The sequence below is a fragment of the Triticum dicoccoides genome, chromosome 4A (genome assembly GCF_002162155.2).
Source record: "Triticum dicoccoides isolate Atlit2015 ecotype Zavitan chromosome 4A, WEW_v2.0, whole genome shotgun sequence".
NCBI classification, from domain to species: domain Eukaryota; kingdom Viridiplantae; phylum Streptophyta; class Magnoliopsida; order Poales; family Poaceae; genus Triticum; species Triticum dicoccoides.
Genome location: NC_041386.1, coordinates 590,587,594 through 590,599,277, shown reverse-complemented (window position 1 = coordinate 590,599,277; position 11,684 = coordinate 590,587,594).

The following is an 11,684-nucleotide window of genomic DNA, read 5'->3' as shown; positions in this document are numbered from 1 at the left end:
ACAGCGGGGCGACGGCGACGGCGAGGCGACGGCCCGGGGAAGCGATGGGCCGGGGCGTGACGGGGCGGCGACGCGGGGACGGCGCGACGGGGACGGGCCCGGGGCGGCGACGGAGACGAGGGAGGCGACGGCGGCGAGGACAGGGGCGGCGACGGGGATGAGGGCGGCGACGAGGATGGGGGCGGCAACGGCGTCGATCGATCGGGAAGAAGCAAAGGGAGAATGAAATTTTTCGAAGTGATGTATATATAGAAGGCACCTTTAGTACCGGTTGGAGCCACCAACCGGTACTAAAGGCCTGTTTTGGCCAGGCCAAGCAGCGGGAAGCACCCCCCTTTAGTACCGGTTGGTGCCACGACCCGGTACTAAAGGGTGTGCGCTGCCAGGCGAGGGGCACAAAAGTTTAGTCCCACCTCGCTAGCCGAGGGGCACTCGCACCTGCTTATAAGCCCCGCCGTCGCTGCTGTCTCGAGCTCCTCTCTTAAGCAGACCTTTTGGGCCCACCTCTTCTTTGATGCCCTGTTGGGCCTACTGGGCTAGCGGGCCTGCATCCTGGCCCAACTTGAATTTGGGTTTCTAGTCGTATGCAGGCCGCTGTGGCCCAGTAGGTGGGCTTTTTTTCTTATTTTTTTGCTTTATTTTTTTTTGTGAATAACTTAACTTTGAAAATAGATTTTTCAGTGATTCTTTTTTCTTATGTTTAATATTAGTGTGTTTTATCATTATATTCAATTTGGTAATGCTTAGGTTATTTAAAAAATGAAATGCCTTTGTAACGGATGAGTTTTCGTCCGAAACCCTGATACTTCGAAACAGATTGTCCATTTTGTACACGAAGTGCATCCAGTTTTTGCGGTAACCCTCTCTACATTTTTGCACATGCTATGTGGGTGAAATTATGATACCATGCGAACTTTCATCCTTTTCTGAGTTCATTTGAAATGCTTTTCAATTTCAGGGTCATTTAGCTGAAAAAATCAGTAAATGCATGAAAGAATTTGCTTGCACATAAAATTTCTTCGCGTTTCAAATGCCAAAACACATAACTAGCTACCCTAACTATTACAGAGATTCCCTCCTGGGTGTGAAACACAGAAGAAAGTGATGATAGTTAAGCTAATCACATCCCAGATCTTTGGGTGTGAAACTTTTTCTTCGCGTGTGTCCTTTTGCGTCGTAGTCATGGAAAATCTTCATCATTTAACGGGATGCTCGGGTCAATATTCACTGTGAATGGAGCAATTTCATCAAACTTTTCATAATCTTCTGACTTGTTTGTCTTGTCATCCACTCCCATGATGTTTCTCTTCCCAGAAAGAACTATGTGCCGCCTTGGCTCACCGTACGATGCATTCGCTTCCTTATCTTTTCTTTTTCTTGGCTTGGTAGACATGTCTTTCACATAGAAAACCTGTGCCACATCATTGGCTAGGACGAATGGTTCGTCTGCATACGCAAGATTGTTGAGATCCACTGTTGTCATTCCGTACTGCGGGTCTTCCGTTACCCCGCCTCGTGTCATATTGACCCATTTGCACCGAAACAAAGGGACCTTCAAACCACGTCGATAGTCAAGTTCCCATATGTCCTGTATATAACCATAATATGTTTCCTTTCCCGTCTTGGTTTCTGCATCAAAGCGGACACCACTGTTTTGGTTGGTGCTCTTCTTATCTTGGGCGATCGTGTAAAATGTATTACCATTTATCTCGTACCCTTTGAAAGTCATTATATTCGAAGATGGTAACTGGGACAGCAAGTACATGTCATCTTCAATAGAGGTGTCATGCATGGTACGTGCTTGCAACCAGCTGGCGAAACTCCTGGTTTGTTCACGTGTAATCCAGTCATTAGACCGCTCCGGGTGTTTGGAGCGTAGCAAATTCTTGTGTTCATCCATATACGGAGCCACCAAGGCGGAATTCTGTAGAACTGTGTAGTGTGCTTCAGTGAGATAATGTCCGTCCATACATATTATTTGTTCCCCTCCTGGCGTGCCTTTTCCATCCAGTCTGCCCTTATGCCGCGATTCAGGAACACCAATCGGCTTAAGGTCAGGAATAAAGTCAATACAAAACTCAATGACCTCCTCATTTTGACGGCCCTTGGAGATGCTTCCTTCTGGCCTAGCACGGTTATGAACATATTTCTTTAAGACTCCCATGAACCTCTCAAAGGGGAACATATTGTGTAGAAATACAGGACCAAAAACATTAATCTCTTCGCATAGGTGAACTGGGACGTGCGTCATGATGTTGAAGAAGGATGGTGGGAACACCAACTCGAAACTGACAAGACATTGCACCAAATCATTCTGTAACCTTGGTATGATTTCTGGATCGATTACCTTCTGAGAGATTGCATTGAGAAATGCACATAGCTTCACAATGGCTAATCGAACGTTTTCTGGTAGAAGCCCCCTCAATGCAACCGTAAGCAGTTGCGTCATAATCACGTGGCAGTCATGAGACTTTAGGTTCTGGAACTTTTTCTCTGCCATGTTTATTATTCCCTTTATATTCGACGAGAGCCAAACGGTACCTTAATACTGAGCAGGCATTCAAAAAAGATTTCCTTCTCTTCTTTGGTAAGAGCGTAGCTTGCATGACCCTGATGTATGCCGTCTTTTCCGTGCATACGTTGCTGGTCCTCCCGTGCCTCAGGTGTATCTTTTGTCTTCCCATACACGCCCAAGAAGCCAAGCAGGGTCACACAAAGATTCTCGTCACGTGCATCACGTCGATTGCGGAGTGGACCTCGAGGTCTTTCCAATAGGGCAGGTCCCAAAATATAGATTTCTTCTTCCACATGGGTGCGCGTCTGTCAGCGTCATTCGGAACAGGTTGTCCACCAGGACCCTTTCCAAAGACCACCTTCAAATCCTTGACCATATCATGTACATCAGCACCAGTACGGTGGCAAGGCTTCGTCCGGTGATCCGCCTCACCTTTGAAATGCTTGCCTTTCTTTCTTACGGGATGCCTGCTCGGAAGAAATCGATGATGTCCCAAGTACACATTCTTATTAGCCAAATATATACTGTCGGTATCGTCCAAACAGTGCGTGCATGCACGGTATCCCTTGTTTGTCTGTCCTGAAAGGTTACTGAGAGCAGGCCAATCATTGATGGTCACGAACAGCAACGCCTTTAGGTCAAATTCTTCCCCCATGTGCTCATCCCACGCACGTACACCTGTTCCATTCCACAGTTGTAAGAGTTCTTCAACTAATGGCCTTAGGTACACATCAATGTCGTTGCCGGGTTGCTTAGGGCCTTGGATGAGCACTGGCATCATAATGAACTTCCGCTTCATGCACAACCAAGGAGGAAGGTTATACAAACATAGAGTCACAGGCCAGGTGCTATGGTTGCTGCTCTGCTCCCCAAAACGATTAATGCCATCTGCGCTTAGACCAAACCATACGCTCCTTGCGTCATCTGCAAACTCCTTCCCGTACTTTCTTTCGATTTTTCTCCACTGCGACCCGTCAGCGGGTACTCTCAACTTTCCGTCTTTCTTACGGTCTTCTTTGTGCCATCGCATTGCCTTGGCATGCTCTTTGTTTTGGAACAAACGTTTCAACCGTGGTATTATAGGAGCATACCACATCACCTTGGCAGGAATCTTCTTCCTGGGGCGCCGACCCTCGACATCACCAGGGTCATCGCGGCTGATCTTATAGCGCAATGCACCACCTACCGGGCAAGCGTTCAAATCCTCGTACTCACCGCGGTAGAGGATGCAATCATTAGGGCATGCATGTATCTTCTGCACCTCTAACCCTAGAGGGTAGACAACCTTCTTTGCTTTGTACGTACTCTCGGGCAATTCGTTGTCCTTTGGAAGCATATCCTTTATCATTACCAGCAACTTTCCAAATCCCTTGTCAGATACACCATTCTCTGCCTTCCATTGCAGCAATTCCAGTGTGGTGCCCAGCTTTTTCTTGTCACCTACGCAATTCGGGTACAACAATTTTTTGTGATCCTCTAACATGCGCTGCAACTTCTTCTTCTCCAAATCACTTGCGCAGTTTCTCTTTGCATCAGCAATGGCCCGACCTAGATCATCAACGGGCTCATCTGATGCCTCTTCTTCAGCTTCTTCCCGCATTGCCAGCTCAGCTTCTTCCCGCATTACCGGCTCAGCTTCTTCCCCCATTGTTGTATCATCGTATTCAGGGAACCCAAGGCCAGGATAGCTGTCGTCGTCCTCTTCTTCTTCATTGTCTTCCATCATAACCCCTCTTTCTCTGTGCTTGGTCCAAACATTATAATGGGGCATGAAACCGGACTTAAACAGGTGGACGTGAATGGTTCTTGACGCAGAGTAATTGTGACCATTCTTACAGCGAGCACATGGACAAGGCATAAAACCATCCGCCCGCTTGTTTGCCTCAGCCGCAAGCAGAAAAGTATGCACGCCCTCAACGAACTGGGGAGAGCATCGGTCATCGTACATCCATTGCCGGCTCATCTTCATTACACAACACCGAATAGACCAAATTAATACAAGTTCATACATAAAGTTCATACAACACTTAAATACAACAAACAAATAACTCTCTAGCTAAAGCATTTAAATGCAACAACAAATACGATCAAGATCGCAACTAAGGTAACAATGGATCCAACAGCATAATGATACCAAGCCTCACTATCGATGGCATATTTTCTAATCTTTCTAATCTTCAAGCGCATTTTCTCCATCTTCATGTTGTGATCATCGACGACATCGGCAACATGCAACTCCAATTCCATCTTCTCCCCCTCAATTCTTTTCAATTTTTCTTTCAAGTACTCATTTTCTCTTTCAACTAAATTAACCTCTCGGCAATAGGGTCGGTTGGAATTTCCGGTTCACATACCTCCTAGAAAAAATTTCTATGTCAACTTGATGGGCATAATTTGTCATAAACACGAAATGCAACTAGTTCTAAAAGAGAATATACATACCACATCCGAATCATAACAAGGACTAGGGCCGACGGGGACGGATATATAAACATGGCACTATATGTATAACAAACAACGTACAGGTAAGATAATTATACGAGTAACTATATATCCAAATCACACAAACATCAATTTTTATATAAAATTTGATGAACTAGAGGCTCACCACAAGGTGGTGCCGGCGACGGGACGGTGCGGGCGATCGATGGTGGCTACGATGGAGATTTAGAAGGCACTAAGTAAACCACACCTACATATGCAAACTAAGTGTTATTTTTGACCTCAAATTGCATATAAATCAAATACTAGCACATATATATATATATATCCTCCCAAATTACTAAGCTCACAAATTAATCACTATATAAAGCATTGCAAGAGCTAATCTAGCAATGAGAGATGAAAGGACAAAGTTGCTAACCTTTGTGATCATTTGAATGGATGGGGGCCTTCAAATCTTGACAAATTTTGGGCAAAATGTGTGATGAGCTCGAGAGGAAGAGGGGAAGAACAGAGAGGAGAGGGGAAAGGGGAAGAACAGAGCGAGCTCGGGTGGACGAAGGGTTTATGCAGGACGACCTTTAGTACCGGTTCGTGCCAAGAACCGGTACTAAAGGGGCTGGAGGGGCACCTGTCTGACAACATCCTGCCACCACTCTCATTAGTACCGGTTCGTGGCACGAGCCGGTGCTAAAGGTTCTCCACGAACCGGTACTAATCAAAGCGGCCCGGCTAGCCATTGGAACCGGCACTAATGTGCTTCACGTTAGACCCTTTTTCTACTAGTGCCTCTGCTTTGCCTTTTGCCGGCCCGGCGCCGAAACACCTCGCCGTGGCTTTGCATTGCTCGCGAATAGGCGGCCAGAGCGGTGCTACCTCTTGAGCATGCTACCCCTTGGGCCCCCCGTTGCGCCTAGGGTTGGGAACCCTAGGGAAGGGGGCGCCTCCACTTGCCTTGGGGGGCACTCCACCCCCTTGGCCGCCCCCCCCCCCTAGGAGATCCCATCTCCTAGGGCCGGCGCCCCCTTTGGGGACCCTATATATAGAGGGGGGGATGGAGGGCAGCCGCACGCATGCCCCTGGCGCCTCCCTCTCCCACTCCAACACCTCCTCCTCCTCCGCAGAGCTTGGCGAAGTCCTGCCGGAGTACTACCTCTCCATCACCACCACGCCGTCGTGCTGCTGCTGGAGCCATCTTCCTCAACCTCTCCCTCCTCCTTGCTGGATCAAGGCGTGGGAGACGTCATCCGCTCCATACGTGTGACGAACGCGGAGGTGCCGTCCGTTCGGCGCTAGGATCTCCGGTGATTTGGATCACGACGAGTACGACTCCCTCAACCCCGTTCTCTTGAATGCTTCCGCTCACGATCTACAAAGGTATGTAGATGCATTCTGATACTTCTCCGTCGTATCTACTTTTCCAAACACTTTTTCCCTTGTTTTGGACTCTAACTTGTATGATTTGAATGGAACTAACCCGGACTGACGCTGTTTTCAGCAGAATTGCCATGGTGTTGTTTTATGTGCAGAAAACAAAAGTTCTCGGAATGACCTGAAACTCCATGGAATATCTTAGAATAAATAATAAAAAATCCTTGCCAAAGATGAAGACCAGGGGGCCCACACCCTATCCACGAGGGTGGGGGGCGCGCCCCTCCCCCCTGGGCGCGCCCCCCTACCTCGTGGGCCCCCTGGTGGCCCTCCGACGCCAACTCCAACTCCATATATTGGCTTCGAGGAGAAAAAAAACAGAGAGAAAGTTTCATCGTGTTTTACGATACGGAGCCGCCGCCAAGCCCTAATCTCTCTCAGGAGGGCTGATCTGGAGTCCGTTCGGGGCTCCGGAGAGGCGGATTCATCGCCATCGTCATCATCAACCATCCTCCATCACCAATTTCATCATGCTCACCGCTGTGCGTGAGTAATTGCATCGTAGGCTTGCTGGACGGTGATGGGTTGGATGAGATTTATCATGTAATCGAGTTAGTTTTGTTAGGGTTTGATCCCTAGTATCCGCTATGTTCTGAGATTGATGTTGCTATGACTTTGCTATGCTTAATGCTTGTCACTAGGGCCTGAGTGCCATGATTTCAGATCTGAACCTATTATGTTTTCATGAATATATGTTAATTCTAGATCCTATCTTGCAAGTCTATAGTCACGTACTATGTGTTATGATCCGGCAACCCCGAAGTGACAATAATCGGGACCACTCCCGGTGATGACCATAGTTTGAGGAGTTCATGTATTCACTATGTGTTAATGCTTTGTTCCGGTTCTCTATTAAAAGGAGGCCTTAATATCCCTTAGTTTCCAATAGGACCCCGCTGCCACGGGAGGGTAGGACAAAAGATGTCATGCAAGTTCTTTTCCATAAGCATGTATGACTATTTACGGAATACATGCCTACATTATATTGATGAACTGGAGCTAGTTCTGTGTCACGCTATGTTATGACTGTTACATGATGAACCACATCCGGCATAATTATCCATCATTGATCCGGTGCCTATGAGTTTTCCATATACTGGTTTACGCTTATTTACTTTTCCGCTGCTACTGTTACAATCACTACAAAAATACCAAAAACATTACTTTTGCTGTCTTTACTTTGTTACCGTTATCACCACTATCATATTACTTTGCTACTAAAAACTTTGCTGCAGATACTAAGTTTCCAGGTGTGGTTGAATTGACAACTCAGCTGTTAATACTTGAGAATATTCTTTGGCTCCCCTTGTGTCGAATCAACGAATTCGGGTTGAATACTCTACCCTCGAAAACTGTTGCGATCCCCTATACTTGTGGGTTATCAAGACCTTTTTCTGGCGCCGTTGCCGGGGAACATAGCTCTATTCTTTGAGTCACTTGGGATTTATATCTGCTGGACACTATGAAGAACTTGAAAGACGCTAAGACAAAAATTTATCCCTCAACTACGAGGGGAGGTAAGGAACTGCCATCTAGCTCTGCACTTGATTCACCTTCTGTTATGAGTAAGCTAGCGACACCTAAACCTACTACTTCTATGAATTCTGATATGTCGCATGTTATTGATGATGCCACTTCTGCTATGCATGATACTTATGATGAAACTACTTCTATGCTTGATACTACTGTGCCACTTGGTGAATTTCTAGATGAGCAAATTTCTAAGTCTAGAGAAAGAGAAATTAGTGAACCTGAACACGATGATGTTAGTGATGATGAACCTATGCCTGTTATTCCTGAGGGTTATCTTTTTAATAATGAATCTTATGAAGCTATTCTTGCTTGTCCGGATAAACCGGAACGTAAGAGGTTACTAATTAAGTGGAGTAAGGAATCTTTTAGAGGTAGGATGAGACCCGACCCTGCTTTTGCTACTTCACCTATCTGTGTTCCTGATCAGGATTATTATGATATTACTGTTGATCCAGATATAATTACTTTGGTTGAATCTGATCCTTTTTATGGCTATGAATCTGAAACTGTTGTGGCACATCTTCGTAAGTTAGATGAAATAGCTGCCCTGTTTACTAATAATCTGAGATCGCGCCACTTTTATATACTCAAAATATTTCCGTTCTCATTAAAGGGTGATGCTAAGAAATGGTTTAATTCTCTTGATCCTGCCTGTGTGCAAAGTCCCCAGGATATGATTTATTACTTCTCTGCTAAATATTTCCCTGCTCATAAGAAACAAGCTGCTTTGAGGGAAATGTACAATTTTGTGCAAATTGAAGAAGAGAGTCTCCCACAAGCTTGGGGGAGGCTTCTCAAAGTACTTAATGCTTTGCGTGATCATCCTCTTAAGAAACCTGGAATATTTGATATCTTTTATAATGGACTAACTGATGCTTCCAGAGATTACCTGGATAGTTGTGCTGGTTCTCTTTTCAGGGAAAGAACACCGGATGACGCTGAAATTTTATTGAATAATATGTTGGCAAATGAAAATAATTGGGCACCTCCTGAGCCACCTCCCGAGCCAACTCCTGAGCCAGCTCCTGAGCCAATTACTGAGCCTATTCCTAAACCAACTCCGAAGAAGAGAGGTGTTCTATTTCTCAGTCCCGAAGATATGCAAGAGGCAAAGAAATCTATGAAAGAAAAAGGTATTAAAGCTGAAGATGTTAAGAATTTACCTCCTATTTAAGAAATACATGGTCTTAATTTACCGCCTGTTGAAGAAGTATATGATCTCAATTACTTATTTACTGAAGAACCTCCCGATATCCCGACACAGGTAGTAAAGGTAAATTCTCTCTATAGATATGATAAAGTTGAAGTCCCACCTACTAAAATTGCTAGTCAGTGCTTGGATGAGTTTAATGACTTTATGTTTAAGCAAGATGACTTTAATTCTTATTTTGGTAGACAATTAAAGCAGAATACCTTTATGATTAAACGCTTGAGTGATTATATGGATAATATTAGAGGTGAACTTAAACTTGTTAGAAAACATGCTTCTATGGTTACCACTCAAGTAGAACAAGTACTTAAAGCTCAGAAAGAAATGCTTGATGAAATGAATAGTAAGAAAAATGATTATGCTGTTAGAGTGGCTACTAGAACTGGTAGAATGACTCGGGAACCTTTGTATCCTGAAGGCCACCCTAAGAGAATCGAGCAAGATTCTCAAAGAAATAATATTGATGCACCTAGTTCTTCTAAAAGGAAGAAAAAGAAAAATGATAGAACTGTGCAAACTTCTAGTGAACCTATTGCTGAACCACCTGATAATCCAAATGATATCTCTATGTCTGATGCTGAAACACAATATGGTAATGAACATGAACCTAGTGAAAATGTTAATGATGATGTTCATGATGATGCTCAACCTAGTAATGATAATGATGTAGAAGTTTAACCTGCTGTTGATCTTGATAACCCACAATCAAAGAATTAACGTTATGATAAAAGAGACTTCGTTGCTAGGAAACATGGTAAAGAAAGAGAACCATGGGTTCAGAAACCCATGCCTTTTCCTCCGAAACCATCCAAGAAAAAGGATGATGAGGATTTTGAGCACTTTGCTGAAATGATTAGACCTATCTTTTTGCGTATGCGATTGACTGATGTGCTCAAAACAAATCCTTATGCTAAGTATATGAAGGATATCATTACTAATAAAAGAAAGATACCGGAGGCTGAAATTTTCACCATGCTTGCTAATTACACTTTTAAGGGTGGAATACCAAAGAAACTTGGAGATCCAGGAGTACCTACTATACCATGCTCCATTAAAAGAAATTATGTTAAAACTGCTTTATGTGATCTTGGAGCCGGTGTTAGTATTATGCCTCTCCCCTTATATCGTAGACTTGACTTGAATAAGTTGACACCTACTGAAATATCTTTGCAAATGGCTGATAAATCAACTGCTATACCTGTCGGTATTTGTGAGGATGTGCCTGTTGTGGTTGCAAACGTTACTATTTTAACGGACTTTGTTATTCTTGATATTCCCGAGGATGATAGTATGTCTATTATTCTTGGAAGACCTTTCCTTAATACTGCAGGGGCTGTTATTGATTGCAACAAAGGCAATGTCACTTTTCATGTTAATGGTAATCAGCATACGGTGCACTTTCCGAGGAAACAACCTCATGTTTATAGTATCAACTCTATTGGAAAAATTCCATTGATTATATTTGGAGGTTTTGAATTTCCTCTTCCTACTGTCAAAAAGAAATATGATATACTTATTGTTGGGGATGTCCATATCCCTGTTGAGGTAACATAGTGTTATTCGAAATTTCTCCGGTTCCATGATTATCGGAATGAGTTTGTTAATAAGACTTGATCAACCTTGTTAGTGGATTCTTTTTTATGAGCATGAGATGGATGAAACTAGAAGCACAACCTTCTATACCCTCTTTATATTTTCTGTTCTTTAGTAGAAATAAAGTAAAATAGTATTTTTCTGTCTGTTTCCTGACTTATCCGTGCAATATAAAAATATCCCGAAAATAAAAGTCCTCAGAATGCCATGCCAATTTAATATGATTTTTTCGAGAATATTTAAGGATTTTTAGTGCAAAAATTACCGCGGAGGGGAGCTGCCACCTGGTCACGAGGGTGGAGGGCGCGCCCCCCTGCCTCGTGGGCCCACGGTGGCCCTCCTCCACTTATTCCTGCACCCATCTTCTTCCTCTGTCTCGCACAAACCCAAAAAACCAACTCAAGCTCGTGTTCTAGCAACTTTTGCTGCGATTTTCGATCTCCTTGCTCAAAGCACCTCTCGCAAAACTGCTTGGGGAGATTGTTCCTTGGTATGTGACTCCTCCATTGGTCCAATTAGTTTTTTTTCTAGTGCTTTATTCATTGCAAATTTGTGCTGCATAGGTGACCATGTTCTTGAGCTTGCATGTCAAATATATATGGTTCCAAGTAGTTCTAATGCTTGATATATGCTCTAGGCACCTGTATGAGTAGTTGCTATCAATCTTATTGAAGTTGGTTCACTTTGTTTGAAGTTACTAAAAATTTCAGATTGTTTCAGAAATAATGAAGAGACTTTTGAGGGGCTCGTCAAGCCGAAGTTCTAAGGAGAAACAAAAGGAAGAAGAACAGAAGCCCAAATTTAATCTGCCTCGTATCGCGGAGGTCCGGCCGTGTGAATGGCCTTCCGATGACTTCTTGAGAAGTGCCGGGATTTATGAAGATTTCTATCTATTGATTGAGAACGCCAGCCTCACCAACTTCCTCCGCGACCAACGTCATCAGTATCTCTTACTCACAA